Genomic DNA, 24275 nt, shown 5'->3' with positions numbered 1-24275 from the left:
CATAGAGGGAAAAAAATTCCAAAAGCTGAAACTTTTTCTCCTTCCTGCTACGAGCCTCAAAAGGAGTTTATTCTACCTTCATATCCTTGCTCCCATCTCAGAAGGAGATATCCTTTTTCTTGTTTTGTTCCACTTGTGCTTATCATCCCACTTCATCCCACCTTTGGGCTCTTGCTTTCACACATCCCCTTAGTATCTGTACTTTGAATCCTTCTGCCTCTACTGGTTCATTTGCCTCACCAGAAAACACTTCTTCAACCCTGTATTTCCTCTGATTGTTATCCTATTGTTTGTCTTTTTAGAAGAGCTTCTTGAAAGAATTGCCACTCTTCTTCCTCAGCATTATACCTGGGTAGATCATACAGCTGAGAATTTGGTGCTATTGGCCACCCTCTTTTCTATGCTGCCACTCTCATATCCCATGAGATGCCTCTATGCCCTTTTGGGTTAGATGGAGTCACCATCAACCTAGTTAATTATCCAAGATAAATCTGAAAAGGAGAAAAATACCATTTCTTTTTTCACCTGTCTAAATTTTTAGCCAGGACAAGTTCCTATTAAAAGGCAGATTAACAAGAGAAAAACAAGTTTATTATGGATGTACTCTTCATCATCTGGAAGGGAGTTACTCTCAGGAAAGTGGCTTTCCATTTATTGGCTCAGAAGCCTTGTCTAAATAATATTTTAAGCTGGTCATATTGGTGCACAATTGTAGTCCCCAATGCTGTGGAGGGTTCGGGGGCTGAAGCAAGAGGATTGCAAGTTCAAAGCCAGGCTCAGCAACTTGAAAAGGCCCTAAGCAACTTATTGAGACATTCTTAAAAATTAAAAAGGACTGGGGATGTGGCTCAGTAGTTAAGCGCCCATGGATTCAATCCCCAGCACCATAAATAAATAAATAGTAATTTAACAAAAAGCAGTAAAATCTCAGCAAACAAAGAAGCAAGAGGTTTCAGACTTCCCACACAGGAGAATTCTGGGAGGGGGGGAATGTCTGCACCCAACATCCTATGTCTGCTGATCCCATCTCTCGACTGATCAGCAGCAATCTCTAGTGAGGTAGGGTATACATATATGACTTGGGTGGGAAAGTAGGGAGAAAGGCAGAAAGACCCTTGTCTGAATCTGTCCTGACATCAGGAAGGGAAAAAGACAGACTTGATGTTTTTTAATTGTTTTCAGCTCAAAAATCCTCAATATTTTGGTAAGAAATACTTTGATTTCCTACAAAACCCAATAATCATCCTACAGTCTTGCATCCTATAGCCAATAAGTCACCAAATTCTTTTAGTTTTGCCCATTAAATATCTGTTAGTTCTACTCCCTTTTCTATTCCCACAACCACTGAACCATTCCAGGCCACTGCCACATCTCATGACTCAGTGATCTTGGCTCCTCACATCAATTGTACTCCCTTCTGTGGCCCTTCATAACACTTTCAACCAGCTTTTTTTTTTTTTTCTTTTGACTAAATTTTTAAGAGCATAAAAGCAATGCATTGGGTCAGATGTGGTGGCACATGCCTGTAATTCCAGTTACAGAGACTGAAGCAGAAGGATCACAAGTTCAAGGCCAACCTGGGCAACTTGGACTCCGTCTCAAAATAAAATGGGCCGAGATGGCTCTGAGGTAGAGTGCTTGCCTAGCATGTGCAAGGCTCTAGGTTTAATCTTCAGTACTGCAAAAGAAAAAAAAAAAAGTTATGCAATAGGCTGGGAATGCAAATCAATGGTAGAGCACTTACCTTAGCATAGGTGAGGCCCTGGGTTCAATACCCAGCACCACAGAAAGAAAAAAAAAAAAATGTAATACATGTTCACTGCAGAAATCTTGGGAAATGTAAAAAAGCACAAAGAAAAAACTAAAAATCATATAACCATACCACTCAGCCACCCAGAGGTAAACCTTGGTATATTTTGATGTATTCTCTTCGTACAGCTATTGTTCAGAGAAACGATCATATCATTCTACTGCTTTAAGCCCTTTTATGGCTCCCCTGAATGTTCTTCCAGGTTATAACTCAAATTCCTATTAAGGTCTGAATTCCCTATAGGATCTGCCCCTACCCACTTCTCCAACTCATCTTCAGCCACCCCCCACATAATCAGTTTAGATGGGTTGCCCTGGCTGCAGTAGGGTCTCCTTTCTTTCCCGCCTCAGGGCCTTTGCATCTGAACTCTGGAAAGTCTGTATCTGATTCTTCATATGACATCTTCCAGGTCATCTCCAAGAGGCCTTTCATTTCCATATAAGGACCTTGCCCCACTGTTTTTTTTTTTAAATCCTCCTTACTGTTTATTCACACTGTTATAATTTTGCTTTATTCTCTAGATCACTGCACTGCAATGTAGACTCCTTAAGGCAGAATTCTTCTCTATCTTCACAGCCAAGCACAGGCACTTAATAAATATTCAGTGAACAAATGAATACTTGAAGAAGGTAGCTGGGTGGAGAGGGAGTGTACAAGAGAGATGAGAACATCCTGAATAAGAGCCATGAAATACCCTGAAGATGGAATTATCAGGATATGGTGACTGAGTAAATAAGGGGATAAGGGAAATAGGGAATCTAGGATTACTCCCAAGGTGGGGCTGGAAACCCAGTGCATGGTATTCTATTAACTGAGTTCAAGAGCATAAGAGGAGAGGTTGAAGTTGGGAGAGATGAAAAATTCAATTTTTATTTATTTATTCATTTAGGTGTTGGAGATTGAATCCATGGCCCTGAACATGCGCCCTGCCACTGAGCTATTCCCTCAGTTCAATTTTAGATAGACAGAGTTTGAGAAGCCTATGTTTCATCCAGTAAAATTCAGAGGAGAAACCAGGACTGGTTGTTCCTTGAAGATCAAGATCATCAGCTTCCAGGTGGCAGTTAATACCATGAGAGGAGGAGGGTAAGAGGGAAATGGGTATGAGATAGAGGGCATTAGGCCATGGGAGAAGCCCTGGGCAACAGTGCTGAAAGGGTTCCCAGAGAAGTCTGTGCCAGAGAACAAGGGTGACTGAAGAGGCTCTGTTGGTCAAAGAAGCAGTGTTGTCCCAACAGAGACATCCCATGAGAGACTGAAGCATGGCCCCAGAAATTATCTGTCAATGAAGGAATAGGGTCAGAAGCATGCTTCAGTAGTCAGAAAGTCCAGAGAAGCCTATAGATGGAGAACATCCAAAAGAGAAGCTGAAATTAGTGTGTGAAAGAACACTTTCATCACTTAGGAATCAAATCAGTAGGAGTTAAAAAGATATTTTGCCCCTCAAATTTGTAGCAAAATACCTTTAATAATGGTCAATGATTAATGAAGGTGTCACAGAAGGAGTATGAGTTGTTACAAGCATTCCAAAACAGGATTTCATAGTTTCAAGAGCCATAGACTTTTGCCCATTCTTTGATACATACAAAGATTTTAGATAGGGTGTTTATCTCAATGTTATTTTTAAATGTAAAGTTGAAGACAACCTAAATAAAATGGTCTATCCAAACTCAGAGCAGTAACTAAAAATAAGGTCGTAAATGAATAGGTAGTGAACTAGATACATCTGTGATTTTTTTTTTTTTTTTCTACTTTGAATACTGGGAATTGAATCCAGGGATGTTCTACCTACCACTGAGCTACATCCCCAAACTTTTTACTTTTTATTTTGAGGCAGTGTCTGGCTAAATTGACCAGACTGGCCTCAAACTTGTGATCCTCTTGCCTCTGTTTCCTGGGTCACGGGAATTATGGGCATGCACCACCACAACCAGCTTATGATATGTTTTAACTTCAAAACAGAAATTTATCTGTTTCTAAATTATGTATATGTATTATGGGACCATTATTTTTGTTTTTTAAACAAAACAAATACATAAAGACTGATGAGCCATTACACCTATAATGCCAGCTACTCAGGAGTCTGAGACAGAGAATGGCAGGTTCACGAGGCTAGCCTTGGCATTTTGGCAAGACCCTGTCTTCAAAGAAAAAGGGCTGGGGTGTAGCTCACTGACAGCATGTGCAAGGCCCTGGGTTCAATCCCCAATACTGCAGAAAAACGAAAGAAACAAAACTGTAGACACCTGCCTCTGAACCATTCATGGGGAAGGCGTGAATTGGGACCACTTCCAGTGCAGTCACCCTCAGGGAGGGTGGGGGTAGTCACATGTTAAACATTCAAAGTCCTTGAACACTCCTCAATCAGCTGGATCAGAATCTCTTAGGGATGGGACCCAACCACCTGCACTTGAAAGAACATCCAGGTGGGAATCCTGATGATGGAATAAAGTTGGAGAAATTCCCCATTAAGTGCTCCTGATTCCTTTTACAATTCTCCATTACTGCAAATACACCATTCTCTTCCCCAGCTGGGCTGCTCTTGTGCTGGATTCTCATCATTTGATTACTTCTAGCACAGCCCTACACCTAGCTATCATAGTGGACTTTGCTTATTTGTGTCCAAAATTGGAGCCCAGGAGTCCTGATCCACAGTTTTCCCTGTCACAAGTTTTCACTCTGGAAATTGATGAATTCTTCATGAAGGCATTTCCTTCTTCAACAGTGACTAAAACTCATGTACTAGTAAAAAACCTCATACATTCACGTAGAAAGATCCTGGAAAGAATAGGATTTAGTGGAATTGGTTCCTTTAAGGAAGGTCAGAAAATGGAGTTATTTGAAAGTAAAGTACACACAGAATGGGTACACAAACAAATCTGCCTGCAGCAAGTGTCTATTCTAAGTGTGTCATTCAAGTCTCCCCCAAACCAATGAAGGAGTTAAAATAGTTAAAATAGATTCTGGACCTGGAAAAGAGCCCCAGAAGATAACAGTTAAGAAGGTGGTAATGACTCATTTCAGAAGGTTTAAATGTGGACTGCATAGAATCCAGACTAGGCAAAGCCATTAGGTGTGTCTTACTGGGTGTGGTGGTACATGCCTATAATCCCAAGTACTCAGGAAGCTGAGGCAGGAGGATTACAAGTTCCATGCCAGCCTCAGCAATTTAGCAAGATCCTGTCTCAAATTAAAAAAAAAAGAAATTAGAGTCTTTCATACCATAGAGAGATGAAGAAGCTCTGGTACTATTGGCTATACTATTCATTTAGAACTGGTCCAAAAGAATGCAGATTTAGCCAGGCATGGTCGGGCACCCCTTTAATCCCAGCTACTCAGGAAACTGAGGCAGGAGGATGGAAGTTCAAAAGCAGCCTGGACAACTTGGCCTGATTTTGAGACTCTGTCTCAAAATAAACAAGAGGGCTGGGGATATGCATGTGTGGAATGGTACTTGCCCAGCATGCACAATGCCTTGTGTTCAATACCCAGTACTGTTAAAAAAAAAAAGAGATTTGTCCTAGGAGAAATGGGTATTTGCCCTGAGAACAACTAATCCCTTTTCTTTAATCATTCACTAAATCTTTTTAGAACACCACTTATGTGTCAGAGGCTGGAGATGGGACAGTGGGCAGAATAGGCACAGTACCTGCCCTTGAGAAGTCACAGTGTTATTTTTGCTCACTCATCAAATTTCTAACCTATAATTTGATATGCTTTGTGAATTTGCCTGGCAAGGCACAGTACTTTAAGCAAATGACCAAAGCCAATTACTTTGCCAGTTAGATATAGTTCTAGGTCTCCTGTACTCATATTAATAATATTCTAATTTTGATTCTCTTATAACCTTGGTGAGTGTACAAAAGCCAGTTCCCTCAGAGATGGAATTTTTCTGTACACAGGATTACAAAGCCAGCAGCCAAATATGATGGTACATGCTCCTAATTCCACGTGCCTGAGGCAGGAGAACCGCAAGTATGAGGCCAGCCTCAGCAATTTAACAAGAATCTGTCGCAAAATAAAAAGGGCTGGGGACGTAGCTCAATGGTAAAGCACCCCTGGGTTCAATCCCTTGTATCAAAAAGACAAAGTCTGGGGACTTAGCTCAGTGGTAAGGCACCCTGGGTTCAATCCTTGGTACCAAAAAAAAAAAAAAAGATAAAAGCTGGGCCAGCTGATGAGCACATCACTCTGGAAACCCTGCCAAAGTCACCATCCTGTTTTAAGGGGACTTCCAATTATTGCACTGCCTAAATCACCCCTGGCCCCATTAGGATTGCTTGTCGTTCCCTAACTGATTGGTCCACTGAAAGGTGATAGAAAGGATTCTTGGAGTATTGGATTCCTGAATGTCATGAATTCATAAGAATTTGAGTCAGCAGAAACCTCAGGCCCTGTATTTGTGATTTCTTTAAAGGAAGAGGAAGCCAGGAATAATAAAGGAAGAAAAGGGGCATAATCCAGAATGGATTTGAGATTGGCTACACCTGGACTGTAAGGTCAGCCCCAAGTACTTAGTACCTTTAAGAGAAACCCCTGAGGTCTACAGACAGTATCCTCAGGCTATGGTAATTCCTTTAAAAAGACCTCTTTTCAGACTTGGCTCTGAAAAACTTTCCCTCAAGGATGAATCCAGGTTTGGGAGCTTGAAGCTTACAAGACACTTGTGACAGGAAACTCAAGAAAGAAATGCAAAATTAAATGCAAGGCCCTGGAAGTCCTTTTGCAGGAAGTGAGGGACCCTAAAACTTCAATAGTTTCACAGTAAATCTGCCTAAGTATGCATGCTGCACAGTGAAGTCTGTGATCCCAAAGGATTAGAAAATAGTCCCTGGGTACTCAGAGAAAGAAAGGAAGCAGAGATCAGAGCAATTTCAATGTTTTGCTTTCCTGATCTTATTAATAAATCAAGTTCTTTTTTCCCCCTTCATCTCCCACATCCAGTTATAGATTTCAATGCTAAACTCAAGGGCAGGAATCATCTCATTTATTTTTGAACCCTACTACCTTATACATGGCATAAGTAAAATACTTGTTAAAGGAAGGAATAAGTGAATAAACAAATGAGTGAGAGAATTCTCACAGTCACTGAGACCTGATATTACTGTATACTCCCCTTTTCTGTCTTGGTCACTCCAGGAGGAAGCATGGAATAATGAAGATGTTGAGCAGGCATGGTGGCACACATCTATAATCCCAGCGGCTCAGGAGGTTGAGGAAAGAGCATCCCAAATTCAAAGTCACCTTCAGCAGCTTAGTGAGGCCCTAAGCAACTTGGTGAGATCCTGTCTCAAAATGGCTGTGGATGTGGCTCGGTGGTTAAGTGCTTTTGGGTTCAATCCCAAAAAAAGATGCTACCCTCAGGAGTGAGACCTGAGTTTGAATCCCAGCTTTGCCACATATCATCCCAGGCAACATCTCTCAACCTCACTTTCCTTATCTGTAAAAGGGAGCCAATAATACCTGCCCTGCAAGATTGCTATGAGAACCTGGAATAAAGTCTGCAAAGTGCCTAATACAAGGTAATTCTCAATAAATATCTGTCATATTATTACTTTAGGTCCTTGGTAGGCAAACTGTGATTCATAGGCCAAATCTGACCCTCATCAAGGTTTTGTAAAAATGTACTGGGATATAACCATGCTATTTCTTTACATATTCTGTGACTGCTTCTGTGCTGCAACCACATAGTTAAATAGCTGTGACAGAGACCTGCAAAATCTTAAGTGTTTACTTTGTGGCTCTACAGGAAAAGTTTGTCAACCTCTGATTTTAGCTTTTATCACTATCTCAACTTGTACGTGCCTCTGGTCCCTAAGCCTCTGATCATTCTGTCATTCTATTGTTCCTCTATTCTGCACTTGTTTTTTGTTTTTTGTTTTGTTTTGTTTTTTCAAGGAATGGGGATTGACAGGGGCACTTTAACACTGAGCCATATCCCCAGCCCTTTTTTATTTTATTTTGTGACAGAGCCTTGCTGAATTGCTGAGACTGGTTTGAACTTGCAATTCTCCCGCCTCAGCCTCCTGAGCTACTGGGATTACAGGCATGCACCTTTGCGCCCAGCTGCATCTTTTTTGATTAGCTGACGTGTGCGCCATAATAATTACTGAGCATTTGAAATGCCTTGCCTGTTTGTAGAGAATCAAACTCATAAGTCTGACATGTGCTTGGTAATTACTAATTTCCTTTTCTTTTCTTTTGGGCTCCTTTATGTTCCTTATCATTGACAGTAGGCTGCTCATGGCTAGTATCTGTTTTTTATTGTCCTGTGTCCCTGAAACATCCCTGGAGTATGCTTGGATGCTCTTTGGTAAGTGTTCTAGTTCTTTTATTATGACAATAGGAACTTTCTGTACAGCCCTTTGCCCTAATGACTTCAGCAGTTGCTCATATTTCCAGAATTATTCCTTTGAGCCACACTATCTGTTAACTTAAAAGACCTTTTCTAAAGAAAATCTTTCTGTATTTGGACACATAGGGTTCATATTCAGTGATGTTCTCACTCATTGTTACCCATGATGATCATCAGCTAATATAATGTTTTGTTAATTTGGGGGTTGTTTGTAATGCTAAAACAAATGGAAGCAATTTAACTTGTTAACATGGAACTGGTTAAATAAAGCATGATAAAATCATGTTGCAGGGTTCAACACACTTTCTCTGTGAAGGGTCACACAGTAAACACTTCAGGCTTTGTGGGCTACAGAGTCTCTGATGCAGCCTCTCAACTCTGCTATTGTGTGAAAACAGTCAGAAATAATATATAAATTAATAGGCATGGCTATGTTTCTATAAAATTCTATTTAGGTGGTAGGCCATATTAGGCCTGTAGGCCATAGATTGCTAACCCCAATATAATGAATTTCCCTATATGACTATTTTAAGAAATCAAATAAAATTATATGTACTGACAAAAATGTACATCAAGTTGTTTTTATTTTTTAAAAAGAGAAACTATATAATCTGGGCATGACGGTGCATGCCTGTAATCCCTGAGGCTCAGGAGGCTGAGGTAGAAGATTCACAAAATAAAGGCCAGCCTAGGCAATTTATTGAGAACCTGTCTCAAAATAAAACAAAAAGATGCAGGGTGTGGTGGTACATTCCTATAATCCCAGTGGCTCAGGAGACTGAAGCAAGAGGATCGCAAGTTCAAGACCAGCCTCAGCAACTTAGCAAGACCCTGTCTCAAAATAAAGTGTTGAGATATGGCTCGGTGGTAAAGTACCTGTGCATTAAATACCCAATAACCCCTTCCCAAAAAATAAATAAAAAGAAAAAGAAAGAGCTGGGGATGTAGTTCAGTGGTACAGCACCACTGGATTTACCACCACAAAAAGGAAAAAAAAAAAAAAAAATATATATATATATGTATGTATATATATTTTTTAACATATATTTAATACATGTACATACATATATATTTGGTCAGATTTCCACACACATACACTTTTTGTTTGTTTATAGTACTAGGGACTGAATCCAGGGGCACTCTACCTCTGAGATAAATCCTCAGCACTTTTTAAATTTTGAGACAAGACTTTGCTTAGTTGCCCAGGCTGACCTTGAACTTGAGATCTTCGTACTATATCCACTGAGTAGCTGGGACTACAGACATGTACTATTATGCCCAGCCACATACTTGTATTTGTATAGGCCAGAAAGAGCCTGAAAGGACACATGCTCAACTTTTAACAGAAGCCATGCCAAGTTGGGGCAGGTGGGCACTTTTCCTTACCTTATTACTGAATATTGTGTTGTGAGAGAGCCTTGCCTTTGATATAATTAAATAAAATACAACTGGTATTTGTTTTAGAAGTTAAAAAAAAAAAGGTTAGTCTTAATCATTATGTATATAAGTTGCATTCTACATAAAATCTAAGAACTTCACAAATAGCCCCAATCATCGTTAACGAAGTGCCTATAACCTCAGCTACTTATGGCTGTATGTGGAAGTTTATTTACTTATTTTGTATTTTTTGGTACTAGAAATGGGACCCAGGGGTTCTTTACCACTAAGGCACATTCCCAGCCCCTTTTTTATTTTTTATTTTGAGACAGGATCTTGCTAAGTTGCTTAGAGCCTTGATAAATTACTCATGCTGACCTCAAACTTGTAATCTTCCTGCCTTTGTCTCTTGAGCCACTGGGATTACAGATGTATACCACCATGCCCAGTTGTTAATAGGAGTTTACAGATTCATGGACATAATGAGGGATATTTAATTGAAAAGTGAGGTCAGCACCTTAGCTGGGAACCAGAAGCTGTATCTGGTTCTGAGGATCATGGGGACAGCCTCAGCAATCCTATCATGTCAAGCATATTTCTAGATCTATAGGGTCTCAGGAATGTACAGCAGCTTTCAGCTTCCTTTTCATTAACTGCATTTGCACCTACCAGATTTCTCCTTTGCTGAGAACTCCCTCCAGGCCAGGTTCTGGTGTAGCAGAGGACTCATGCACTTTCACAGCAGGAGGAAGACTATACATAAATAGGTGCAATACATGCCCCATGAAGGCGAGTGCCAGTGGGTGGGGTCTTGGTAGAATAAGTCACATTTGAGTCACATCTGAGTCACTCTGAAGCCTGAGTAGGAGCCTGGCACACTGACCAAGGCAGGACAAGAATTTCAAGGCAGGCAGAATTGAGGTATGAAGGTATGAACAAAGACAGCACAGTCACATATCAGGAAGGGGAACCAGCAGAGAGTTGCAAGCAAGGGAGACAGGAAGTCACATTTGAGTAGGAAAGAGTTTTCTGGTGGTAGGGGAGGAGAATGTTTGATCAGAGCAGTTAATGATTTCTTGTCTAAGTAAGAAGTTCAACCCTTCTACTCCATTATGGTGGAGTCAGACCTCACTTTCTTCACTTCTGGGCCACATCTAAAGCTGTGCTTTCTGCTTCCTGTGTCCTCTCCCCTCCTCTTAGCGTGGTCAGTTCTCCTTTCTTTGAGTTTTAAAATTCAGGTGTGAGCCAGGCATGGAGGTTGAAGCAGGGGGATTGCAAGTTTGAGGCCAACCTGGGCAATATAGCAAGACCCTGTCTCCAAATAAAAAATAAAAAGGATTAGGTATGTAACTTAGTGGTCGAGTTCTTCTGGGTTAAATTCCCAGTACCACACCAAGTACACAAAATAATAAATAAAATAAAAAACTACCTGGGGAGGTAGTTCAGTGGTAGAATGCTTGCCTGGCTTATGTGGTTCCATGGATTCAATCCCCAGTACCACAAAACAACTCAGGTGTGACCCTCACCTTGAAAAACTCACTGACCTCTCAGATGGCCCCTATTACTCCCAAACTAAGTAAGCAACCCCTACTGTAGGCTGCAGGATGCTTTGTGCCTTTTCTTGTCTCCATGAATCAATTCCATGGCTCTATGTGTTTTTGTTTCTGTTTTACCATTAGACAGTGATTTTCACAGGACAGGAGCTAGGTCTTATTAGTTTTTTGTTTGTTTGTTGTTATTGTTTGTTTATTTTGTACTGGGAATTGGACCCAGGGGGGTGCTTAACATTTAACCCAACTCCCCAGCCCTTTTTATTTATTAGCCTCCCCCCCCCCCAAGTTGTTGAGGCTGACTTTGAACTTGCAATCGTCCTACCTCAGTCTCCTGGGTCACTGGGTTTCAGGCATGCACCACCATACCCAGCTCTTTGTGTTTTCAACACCTAGCATAGAAAGCCTGACACCAAGAAAATAAGTAGCAAGTAAGTGTGACTAGATGAGTAAAGGATAAATGAAAAGTGAGAGAGATAATGGGGTTTGAATCAGAACAGCTTGGCAAGAGATTGGGCAGGACTGGTGAGAGGGTGGTATCTAGAATGATCCCAGGTTTTCTGGTTTGAGTGCAGGGGACATTTACACTGTTTTTACTTATTATTCTTGGGGTGCCAAGTGTGTAGGGTTTTCAAACCAATTGCCCAATTCTTCAGACACCAACTGAGTATCCAACAATTCAATTCAATTCTGATACTTTCTACCTGGAGTTAGGGTCAGATCCTACCAATTAAAGAGCTCTGTCCTACAAGACTGCTTTCATTTCAGACACCGATCACCATTCCCATGTTGCCATCTACATTTCTGACCAACCAGCTATATAAATCCCTGGGATCCTATGACCCCCATCTTCACATTAAAAAATATGCTGGCATGGCTCACAAGACTCAGGAAAACATTTTAGTTACACTTATGAGTTTAAATATATAAAGGATATAACTCAGGAATAACCAGGTGGAAGAAATGCATAGGGCAAGGTATTAGGGGGCATTCAAGGCTTCTCTGCCCTTTTGAGGCTCAGCACCCTCCTGGCACCTCAATGTGTTTACCAGCCAAGCAGCTCTTCTGAACCTTGTCATGTAGGTCCCCCTGTCCTTCTACTGAGGATTGAACCAAGGGGTGCTCTACCGCTGCACTACATCCCCAGCCCTTTATATTTTTTATTTTGAAACAGGGTCTCGCCAAGTTGCCAAGGCTGCCCTCACACTTGCAATCCTCCTGTGTCAGCCTCCTGAATTGCTGGGATTGTAGGCATATGCCACTGTACCCTGATGTTATATATGGGTCTTAATGGAGGTTTCATTATGTAGCTATGATTGATCAAAGCACTGGCTATTGGTGATTAACTCAACCTTTAGTCCTTTTCCCCTTCTGGAAGTTGGGAAACAGGGCTGAAATTTCCAACTTGTCAAGGCTGGGTATTTTCAGTGGCTAGCCCCATCCTGAAGCTATGAAAGGGCCCCCAGCCACCATCATCTCATTTACATGCAAAAGACACTTTACTCATTCCTGAGCTTCCCAGGGTTTTAGGAGCTGTGTGCCAGGATAAAGACCAAATGTATATTTATCACAGGAGATGGTAGTGCCATTAAAGGTGGCAGATAAGAAGAGCAGATATGAAAAAAAAAGACTGTTTTGGTTAGCTATTATGTAGTGACACAAAACAATAATCACTGTTACATTGCATGGTTGACTGGCATCCTCATCTACACACTTGGACTGAGCTGACAACCCCCAGAGTACCTGCAGGCTTGGCTTTTACTGACCAATTCCCAATTCTTTTCCATGTGTTTACAGTCTTGTATTTCTCAGAATTGTGCAGAATGCCTCTTTCTGAATTTCCATTAATTAGTGTCCTTAGTTTGTCCACTTATCTAGGGATCTTTCAGTTGCTAAAAGAGGTCTCTTACCTCTACCCATATCTCAGGCAGCTTTGTGAACAAATTATCTCATGTGATCCATTTTCTGCATTCAGAAGAACCACAGAATACAGGTCAGGGCTCTTTCATGCATATAACTGAAGCCTGGAATGCACAGGTTTAACCCAAAAGGGAACTTATTGGCTCACCTAACTGAAAATTCCAGAGGTAGAACTAACTTGAGGCAGGATTCCATCTAGGGATATAAGTGCTTTCAGGCCCTGATTTTCACTCCTGATGACTCAGGGTCACTTCTTTTCTCTCAACTTTATTCTCAGGAGGTTCTTCCCATGGAGGGGAGGGTGGCGGGAAAGGCTGCAGTAGCTCTAGTCTGTTCCTCTTATGCTTAAATCAAGCCAAAAAGAATAGACCTTTTATCTATGAGTGCCTACAACACCAGCCCTGAGAGTTGCTCTGATGTAGCTGGTTGGATTATTTGTTCCTGAATGATCTCTGAGATCAGGAACTGCTGCAGACCATTGTGCTGCAGGAAGAGGGATGAGACCTGGGTGGGGATAAGCCACAGGTATTCGCCAATACTCAAATCCTCCCCTCCCACAGGTGGAGCTCAGACATTGCCAGCACAGTGCCTGGTGCATTGGTACTGGGGGTTTAACCCCGGAGTGCTCTATCACTGCTACACCCAACCCTTATTTATTTTGAGATGGTCTTGCTAAATTGCCTAGGCTGGCCTCAAACTTTTGGTCCTCCTATCTCAGCCTCCCAAAATGCTTGAATTACAGGCCTGCACCACCATGCCTGTCTCTCTTTTAGATACTTCTATATTGCCTGAAAATATGGCACCACTGAGCCTTGACCCAGGATTCTGAGACAGAAGTGATATCCTTGCTTTTTGTATGGAACCAAAGGACTAATCAGGCCTGCTGGCACATGCCTTCAAGGCATAGGCCCATTTTGTTTCCATTCCCCTGCCCCACCTCCCCAATACTGGAGATTGAACCCAGGAGGAGTCTACCTCTGAACCACATCTCTAGCCTTTTTTATAAATTTTATTTTCAGACAGGGTCTTGCTGAGTTGTCCATGCTGGCCTTGAACTTGCAACCCTCCTGTCTCAACCTCCTGAATAGCTGGAACTATAGGCATGTGCCACTGCTCCCAGCTGTTTTATCTATTTATTCACTAGTCTCTCTGGGAAGATACAGGTGAGAAGACAAAAACCCAAACATGGAAGGTGGTAGAGTCAATAAATCTCCTTAGGTAATTATAGTTTTAATCTTTTAATAGTTTTCAGTTATTTTTCTTAATAAAATCTGGAGGCCTAATTTATTAATTGTTACCTCATCTAATACACATTGATTCATCATGTACTAGAGATTCAAAGGTGAATAAAGGTCCAGTGTTATTTCTCTAGAAGCTCACAGGCCAGAGTGGGGAGACTCACTGAACTATGGAAAATTTGATGACTTCAAATTATTGCCAAAAGCTTGGTCCTTCTCCCCAATGCCAATCCAATAATAAGGACACAGTTTTGGAAAAAGGAAAAAGAAGGTTTATTGCTTTGCTAGCAAAAGAGAAACACAGGGGACTCCTGTCCCACAGACTGTGATTCTGCCAGCAGGAACAGGGGACTTTTAAAGAGGTGACTCAAAGGCTACATTCCACATGTTCTCTGTTAGGAGTTGTAATTCACTTGTTAATATGGAGGTAATCATTTCTGAGATCTTCTGGTACTATCCCCAAAGTCTGAATTACTTCTTTCTTATGGTGGGTATGTACTCAGGGACAGATTATTCTGCCTAGGATGGGGAAGAAAGGTAATCCTGTTTTCCCTGAGATTGGGAGGAGCAGGAAGAGAAAGAAACATGTCCATTTGAAAAATAAGTTGCAGTGGCAGAGCAGCAAAGGTTATACTCAAAGCATAAAGTGAACCACTGGTACAAAGTAGGAAAAATGTAGGAGCCCAGCATGGTGGCACACACCTATAATCCCGTTGTTTCAGGAGGCTGAGGCAGAGGATTACAAATTCAAGCCCAGTCTCAGCAATTTAGTGAGACTGTATCTCAAAAAGGGCTGAGGATGTTGCTCAATGGTAAAGCACCCCTGGGATCAATCCTTGGTACCAAACAAACAAACAAAAAAACAAGATGTAAAGGTAGAGCTTTGGCAGGAGGGAACCTCTCCTTCCATTTGAAGCTTGCTCACTTGTGGGCTCAGCACTGCTCTGCTCCCTAGAAGCCTCTGAAAAGCAGTTTCCCAGCACAGAAGGACTGACTTGAAATCCTCTTCTTTCTTCACACCTGTAGCACTCCCATTGCAAATGGGACACTTGATGTTGGCATACATTTTATGAAGGGCAGTTTGGCAGTAACTAATAAAAGTGTGCCACCATTTTGTCTTTTAGAACTGTTTCCTTTCACATGTAAGAGATAACTTTTTTTTTTTTCTTTTTGTGGGGGTGGTGGTACCAGGAATTTAGGTCTGAGCTACACCTTCAGCCCCTTTTTATAAAACTCTGAGAGAGGGTCTCCCTCAATTGCCCAGGCTGGACTACAATTTGTGGTCCTCTTGCCAAGTCACTGGGATTACAGATGTGTGCCTCTTTGCCCCGTTGGGCATATCTTTGGCATGAACTTTATTGTTATTGAGAGCTGCTTAAATTAATATTAACATTCATTCCCTTGCAGCTCCCACATTAAAGGCTTTGGTCTTTCACAGACTTTAGGATTTGGTCTTTCACAGACTTTAGGATTTGGTCTTTCACAGACTTTAGGATTTGGTCCAGGTTAGGTCCTATGTCTCAGAACTTGACAGTCACCTGGCTGGTTCTCGCTGCTGGCAGCTGAGACACTCCAGTGTCTCTGCCTGTGTTGCTCACCAACTGTAACTCTTTTGGGCTAAATTTGTTCCTTGTTCAGGGCTGTGCAAGTTGTCACCTCTTCATCCTGCTCCAGTAGGGAAAGTCCCCTTTAAAGTCACTTGCTTAAACTAAAACCAAAGTATAACAGCTGGCCACCACAAAGATGGGGTCCCCACACTGTAGATTCCCAAGTACCTCTTAAATCCTCCCTGATGACCTCCTTCCTAGGAAGTTCAAGGCCATGGTGGCACAAGGAATCCAGGTTCTGGCAGTTTCTAAATCTAGAAAAATTTTTCCTCCAGAGAGAAATTTTGTCCCCTGGCTCCCTTCCCCCATGCTTTTCTTTTATGATTCACATTTTAAATTTAGCCAGGAATTGATGAAGGATTTTAAAAGGCGAAAGGAAACTGGTAGGTGATCCTGTCTTTTCTGCAAAGAGGGTGGTTGAGGAGGCATCCTCCTGACTTCTCTGGAAACCCTTAAGAATGCAGGTGTGCTTAAGGACCAAAGAAGTAAAGTGAATGACGGTAGCTACTTGGAGTGAGATAATTGCAGTGGGAGGTGTGGGTGCAATGGAGGTGGGATTGTAAGGACTGAGGGATTAATGGTGCACATTTACCAAGACCCTCTGTCCCAGCCTATATTGGGACCTGATTTTTTTTTTTTTTTTTTTTTTTTTTTTTGTGGTAAGAGGAGGCACATGAAATTTTGATGTGAAATTCCACACATCTTTTATTTTTGGTGCTGGGGGTTGAACCTAGGGTCTCCCACATGCTACCATTGAGCTACTCCAATTATTTTTAAAACATTTTGAGTTCAGGAATAGGTCTCTACTTCTACCAGTTTTCTCCTGGCTGCCCCTAGGTCTGCAACCTTCAGTCTGTTGGATTGCCTCAGGGGAACTACATGCCATTTGACATTGTACTTGACAGTGTAACCAAAGGCTAGTTGATCTATATGGCTGGATTTAAATGGTTTTTAATAGTTGAATATTTTATTAAATGTATGAAATATTTTTTTAAATTTATGGAAATGCATTTGTTTGGGTTATACTTATTCATTTTAAAAAATTTGGTAATTTAAAAATTGTGGTAAAAGATATCTAATGTAAAATTTACCATTTCAACCATTTCTAAGGGTATATAGTTCAGAAACACTAGATTCACATCCTTATGCAACCATCATCACCACCCTTCTCCAGAATTTTTTCATTTTGTCCAACTGAAACTCTATACACATTAAACAGTAATTCCACATTCTACCACTAGCCACATCCCTACCACATCCAACTAGGGTGCTGTGTGACTAGCTCCTAGCAGCCACCACTGTGCTGTGTGTTTCTATGAATGTGCCTATTCTACTTACCTCAAAGAAGTAGAATCCTACAATATTTTTTTTTAAAACAGGAAAAAGAACACACAAAATTTATTACATGCCTAAGGCATGGGAGTATTAGATTCCAATATTTGCTCCTTTTTTTTTTTTTTTTTTTTTTGTACTGGGGATTTTACCCATGGGTACTTTACCATTGAGCTGCATTCCCAACCCTTTTTATTTTTTATTTGGATACAGGGCCTCACTAAATTACAGAGGCTGCCCTCAAACTTGCCATCAGCCTTCTGAGTACCTGTGTGCACCATCACACCTGGCATTTTTCACTGTATTTTTAATTTTATATGTTGACACAACCATTGTTAAGACTAAGACAGAAGATAGTAGAAAAATAACGTGCAGTTGAGTTTGTGGGCTGGCATTTTTATGAGTTGTAGGTCCAACTAACCAACCAATGGCTCAGTCCTCCCTCCCTTCCATCCCATTCCATGGGCCAGGCCTCCTCTCCACTAACTACCTGCCTGCCTTCAGAAGTTAGAGCCTGGTTTCTGCTTCCACCCACAGGATAATATGGCCAGAAGAGCCAGTAGCCTTGGGTGCAAAGTAGTGAAGACCTCCAGAGAGTCCATGGGAGCTATGTCCTACCTTCTTTATAACTTGCTTCCTAGTAACCCTGGCCAGCTTTGAAATGGCTGGAAGTATAGCCCCTGCTGTGGCGATCAGACAAACAAGCTTCCTCCCACAGATGAGAAGATGTTTTGTCACACCAGTGTACCTAGGAAGAGTCCCAGCTGTCAGAATTGTTGCTAGAAAAAATGGTTGAAAAAATTGAAGGAAGAATTACCCTGAAGGACTTGTGATAATTATATGTAATTCAAGTTTAGTGTTCATAAATAAAGATTTATTAGAACACAGCCATGCTTATCTAATTATGTATTGGTCTGTGGCTGCAGAGCTGAATAGTTACAACAGAGTTTACAACAGAGTACATGATATACAGAGTCTGTTTGCCTTCTGCTCCTTTAAGAAAGATTGTTAACCCCTGATCTAGGCAATGAAGTTGCCGTTTTATACACACATACAGCCAGGCATGGTGACACACACCTGTAATCCCAGCAGGAGGATCTCAAGTTCAAAGCCAGCCTCAGCAACTTATCGAGGCCCTTAGCAAGACCCTGTCTCAAAACATAAAAACAGCTGTGGACGTGGCCTAGTGGTTAAGTGCTCTGGGTTTAATTCCCCCAGTACCAAAACAATAAAACAAAATGTACATACATACATATGTATGTATGTATATCTATGTTGTGTGTGTGTGTGCACGCGCGCGCATGTTGTTTTGACCGTACTGGGGATTGAACCCAGGTCCTTGAACATGCTAGGCAAGCACTCTACCATGAACTACATCCCCTGTCATTTTTTAAAGTTTATTTTGAGACAGGGTCTTCCTAAGTTGCTCAAGCTGGGGTTGAGCTTCTGATCCTTCTGCCTCATCCTTCAAATAAGTGTTATTTCAAGTGTTCCCCACGGTGCCAGCTCATTACCATATTGTGAAATATGTATACCTTGTGGAATGATTGCATCATGCTAATGAACATGTGTATAACCTCACATGTGAGCTATCACCTTTTTATGCCATCTTATAGTAGTTCTGCAAACACTTCACAGATAGAAAAAGGTACAAGGAAGTAGCATTGCAAGCTGGGTTTGGCAATGGTTCTCCGGTGATTTAAGGAATGTTTATTTTTCTCAAGGTAGGGTTTCAGATTTCAACTACCTGTACAAATTTTTCGTCTTCTCGTCAAACCTCTTTTTTTTTGATAGTGCTGGGGATTGAAACCAAGGCCTCATGTATGCCAAGTATAAGTTCTACCACTCAGCCACATCACCAGCCCCTACAAATTTTTGAACAAACCATTTTGGGCAGGCCATTTAGAGTATACTACTCACATAAATATAGAAATGTTTTCTGAGGGAAGTCCTGGCCCTCCCCACAGCTACTGCCCTGTAGAAGAGGTAGTTCACTTTTCACTTGGATATGTATCTCCCTCAGCTCCCTAAATTAGAAACTGTGTGTGGACTCTAATACTGTGGTGTAAATATACTTCAACATGTATAGAATATTGTTTCTTAGCATATAATCCAATGGAATGATCTCTTAAATCTGTTTCATCATGTAAGGACTCAGGTCAATTCTTTTTTCTTATTAAAATATTTTATTTTTACAAAGTACATTTTGATTCATTGTACACAAATGAAGTACAACTTTTCATTTCTGTGGTTGTGCACGATGTAGATTCACACCATTCATGTAATCATACATATACATAGGGTAATACTGTCTGTTTCATTCTATGATCTTTCTGTCCCCCACCCCCTCCCACCCCATTTTCCTCTACACCATCCAAAGTTCCTTCATTCTTCTCTTCCCCCTCTCCATCCCCCCTTGTTATATATTGTCATGCATTTATCAGAGAAAGCATTCGACCTTTGGTTTTGGGGGCTTGGCCTATTTCACTTAACATGATATTTTCCAACTTCATCCATTTACCTGCAGGTGTCATAATTTTATTCTTCTTTATGGCTGAGTAATATTCCATTTTGTATATATTACCACACTTTCTTTATCCATTCATCAGTTTAAGGGCATCTTGGTTGGTTCCACAATCTATCTATTGTGAATTGAGCTGCTGTGAACAGTGATGTGCCTGCATCACTGTAGTATGCTGATTTTAAGTCCTTTGGGCATAAACCAGGGAGTGGGATAGCTGAGTCAAATGGTGGGTCCATTCCAGTTTTTCTGAGGAATCTCCATACTGCTTTCCAGAGTAGCTGTACCAATTTGCAACTCCACCAGCAATGTAAGAGTGTACCTTTTTTCCCACATCCATGCCAACACTTATTATTGCTTGTGTTCTTGATAATAGCCATTCTAATTGGAGTTAGATGAAATCTTAGGGTGGTTTTAATTTGCATTTCTCTAATTACTAGGGATGATGAGCACTTTTCATATATTTGTTGATCACCTGTATAACTTCTTCTGTGAAATGTCTGCCCATTTCCTTAGCCCATTTATTGATTGGGTTCTTCGTATTTTGGGTGTAAAGTTTTTTTAAATTCTTTATAAACTTTGGAGATTAGTGCTCTGTCTGAAGTGTGTGTGGAAAAGATTTTTTTCCCACTCTGTAGGCTCTCTTTTCAATTATTGATTGTTTCCTGTGCGAGAAAAAACTTTTTAGTTTGAATCTATCCCATTTATTGATTCTTGCTTTTATTTCTTGCACTAAGGGGTCTTGTTAAGGGAGTCTGGTCCTAAGCCAACATGATGGAGATTTAGGCTTACTTCTTCTATTCGGGCCTTCTATTAGAAGGGTCTCGGGTCTAATTCATAGATCCTTGATCCATATTGAGTTGAGTTTTATACAGGGTGAGAGATAGGGGTTCAATTTCATTTTACTGCATATGGATTTCCAGTTTCATAGCACCATTTGTTGAAGAGGCTATCTTTTCTCCATTGCATATTTTTGGCACCTTTGTCTAGTATGAGAAAATTGTATTTATTTGGGTTTGTGTCCGTGTCCTCTATTCTGTACCATGGATCTACCTGTCTATTTTGGTACCAATACCATGCCGTCTTTGTTACTATTGCTTTGTAGTAGAGTTGAAAATCTGGTATTGTGATACTCCCTGCTTCGCTCTTTCTACTGAGGATTGCTTTAGCTATTCTGGGTTTCTTATTCTTCCAGATGATTTTCATGATTGCTTGCTCTATTTCTGTGAGGTACATCATTGGGATTTTAATTGGAATTGCATTGAATTTGTATAGCACTTTAGGTAGTATGGCCATTTTGACAATATTAATTCTGCCTATCCAAGAACATGGGAGATCTTTCCATCTTCTAAGGTTTTCTTCAATTTCTTTCTTTAGTGTTCTGTAGTTCTCATTGTAGAGGTCTTTCACCTCTTTTGTGAGATTGATTCCCAAGTATTTTATTTTTTTTCGAGATTAGTGTGAATGGGGTAGTTTTCCTAATTTCTCTTCCTGAAGATTCATCACTTATGTATAAAAATGCATTAGATTTATGAGCATTGATCTTGTAACCTGCTAGTTTGCTGAATTTGCTTAAGAGTTCTAAAAGTGTTCTGGTGGAATTTTCCAGTCCCTCTAAGTATATAATCATGTCATCAGCAAATAGGGATAGTTTGAGTTCTTCTTTTCCTATTCATATCCCTTTAATTTCTTTGGTCTGTCTAATTGCTCTGGCTAGAGTTTCAAGGACAGTGTTGAATAGAAGTGGTGAAAGAGGGCATACCTGCCTTGTTCCAGTTTTTAGGGGAATGCTTTCAGTTTTTTACCATTTAGAATGATGTTGGCCATGGGCTTAGCATAGATGGCCTTTACAATGTTAAGGAATGTTCCCACTATGCCTGTTTTTTCTAGTGTTTTGAGCATGAAGGGATGCTATATTTTATCACATGCTTTTTCTGCATCTATCGAAATAATCATGTGATTCTTAACTTTAAGTCTGTTGATATGGTGAATTACATTTATTGATTTCCAAATGTTGAACCAACCTTGCATCCCTGGGATAAATCCCACTTGATCACTATCTTTTTAATATATTTTGGTATGTGATTTGCTAAGATTTTGTTGAGAATTTTTGCATCAATGTTCATTAAGGATATTCGTCTGAAATTTTCTTTCGTCGATGTGTCTCTGTCTGGTTTAGGTATCAGGGTGATATTGGCTTCATAGAATGAGTTTGGGAGGGTTCTCTCCTCTTCTATTTTATGGAATATTTTGAGAAGTATTGGAATGAGCTCTTCTTTAAAGGTTTTATAGAACTCGGCTGAGAACCTATCTGGTCTCATACTTTTCTTTGTTGGTAGGCTTTTGATGACTTCTTCTATTTCATTTCATGAAATTGATTTATTTAAATTGTTTACGTCCTCCTGGTTCAGTTTAGGTAATTCATATGCGTCTAGAAAGCAGTTGATGTCTTCGAGATTTTCTATTTTGTTGGAATATAGATTTTCAAAATAGCTTCTAATTACGTTTTGTATTTCAATCGTGTCTGTTGTGATATTTCCTTATTCATTCCGAATTTTAGCAATTTGGGTTTTCTCTCTCCTTCTCTTTGTTAGTGTGGCTAAGGGTTTATCAATTTTGTTTATTTTTTCAAAGAACCTACTATTTTTTTGTCAATTTTTTGATTGTTACTTTTGTTTCAATTTCATTGATTTCTGCTCTGATTTTAACTATTTCCTGTCTTCTACTACTTTTGGTGTTGCTCTGTTCTTCTTTTTCTAGGGCTTTGAGTTGTAGTGTTAGGTCGTTTATTTGTTGATTTTTTCTTCTTTTATTGAATGCACTCCATGAAATAAATTTTCCTCTAAGTACTGCTTATATAGTGTCCCAGAGATTTTGATATGTTTCTTTTTTCTCATTTACCTCTAAGAAATTTTTTATTTCCCCCCTGATATCTTCTATTATCCATTCATCATTTGATAGCATATTATTTAATCTCCAGGTGTTGGAGTAGTTTCTGGTTTTTACTCTGTCATTTATTTCTAGTTTCAATCCATTATGATCTGATAAAATACAAGGTAGTTTTCTATCTTCTCGTATTTGCTAACAGTAGCTTTGTGGCATAACACACGGTCTATTTTAGAGTAGGATCCATGTGCTGCTGAGAAGAAAGTGTATTTGCTCTTTGTTGGATGGTATATTCTATATATGTCTGTTAAGTCTAAATGATTGATTGTGTTGTTGAGATCTGTGGTTTCTTTGTGCAATTTTTGTTTGGAATATCTGTCCAAGGTGAAAGAGGTGTGTTAAATTCACCTGGTACTACTGTGTTGTGGTCTATTTAATTCCTGGAATTGAGAAGGATTTGCTTGATGTACATGGATAAGCCACTGTTTGGGGCATAGATATTTATGATTGTTATGTCTTGCTGATTTATGCTTCTCTTAAGCAGTATGAAATGACCTTCTTTATCACTTCTGACTAACTTTGGCTTGAAGTCCACATTGTCTGATATGAGTATGGATACTCCAGCTTTTTTGCTGAGTCCATGAGCATGGTATGTTTTTTCCCATCCTTTCACCTTTAGTGTGTGGGTATCTCTTTCTATGAGATGAGTCTCTTGCAGGCAGCAAATTGTTGGATCTTTCTTTTTAATCCAATCTGCCAGTCTATGTCTTTTGATTGATGAGTTCAGGCCATTAACATTCAGGGTTATTATGGAGATATGATTTGTATTCCCGGTCATTTGGCTCTTTTTTTTTTTTTTTTTTTTTTGACACAACTTGGTTTCTCCTTTATTTGGCTGTTCCTTTAGGGTAGTTCCTCCCTTTGCTGATTCACATCATTGTTTTTCATCTCTTCCTCATGGAATATTTTGCTGAGAATGTTCTATAATGCCGGCTTTCTTTTTGTAAATTCTTTTAGCTTTCGTTTATCATGGAAGGATTTTATTTCATCTTCAAATCTGAAGGTAAGTTTTGCTGGGTATAAGATTCTTGGTTGGCATCCATTTTCTTTCAGGGCTTGAAAAATGTTGTTCCAGGCCCTTCTAGCTTTTAGGGTCTGGATTGAAAAATCTGCTGATATCCGTATTGGTTTCCCCCTGAATGTAATTTGATTCTTTTCTCTCGCAGCCTTTAAAGTTCTGTCTTTATTTTGTATGTTAGGTATTTTCATTAAAATGTGCCTTGGTGTAGATCTGTTGTAATTTTATATATTTGGAATCCTATAAACCTCTTGTACTTGATTTTCCATTTCAATTCTTCAGATTTGGAAAATTTTCTGATATTATTTCATTGAATAGATTATTCATTCCTTTGGTTTGTTTCTCTGTGCCTTCCTCAATCCCAGTAATTCTTAAATTTGGCCTTTTCATGATATCCCATAATTCTTGTAGATTCTGTTCATGATTTCTTACCATTTTCTCTGTTTGGTCAACATTGTTTTCAAGATTAAATATTTTGTCTTCAATATCTGAGGTTCTTTCTTCCAGGTGTTCTATCATATTGGTTATGCTTTCTATGGAGTTTTTAATTTGGTTTATTGTATCCTTCATTTCAAGGATTTCTGTTCATTTTTTTTTAATA

At 40.0% G+C, this 24275-nt stretch overlaps 1 pseudogene across 1 annotated transcript in view; it reads left to right on the top strand.

Annotated features, from left to right (window-relative positions):
- LOC306643514 (metalloprotease TIKI1-like) overlaps nucleotides 1–24275 on the top strand; it is a 123375-nt pseudogene that overhangs the window by 6812 nt on the left and 92288 nt on the right. Inside the window, exon 3 of the transcript XR_013766881.1 lies at nucleotides 8044–8123. The product of XR_013766881.1 is annotated as a metalloprotease TIKI1-like (transcript). The remainder of the gene's footprint in view (nucleotides 1–8043; nucleotides 8124–24275) is intronic.

The sequence above is a fragment of the Sciurus vulgaris genome, assembly GCF_902686455.1.
Source record: "Sciurus vulgaris genome assembly, chromosome: 14".
In the NCBI taxonomy this organism is placed as follows: Eukaryota; Metazoa; Chordata; class Mammalia; order Rodentia; family Sciuridae; genus Sciurus; species Sciurus vulgaris.
The sequence above is the reverse complement of the archived record's forward strand: the minus strand, read 5'-3'. Positions and strand labels throughout refer to the sequence as shown.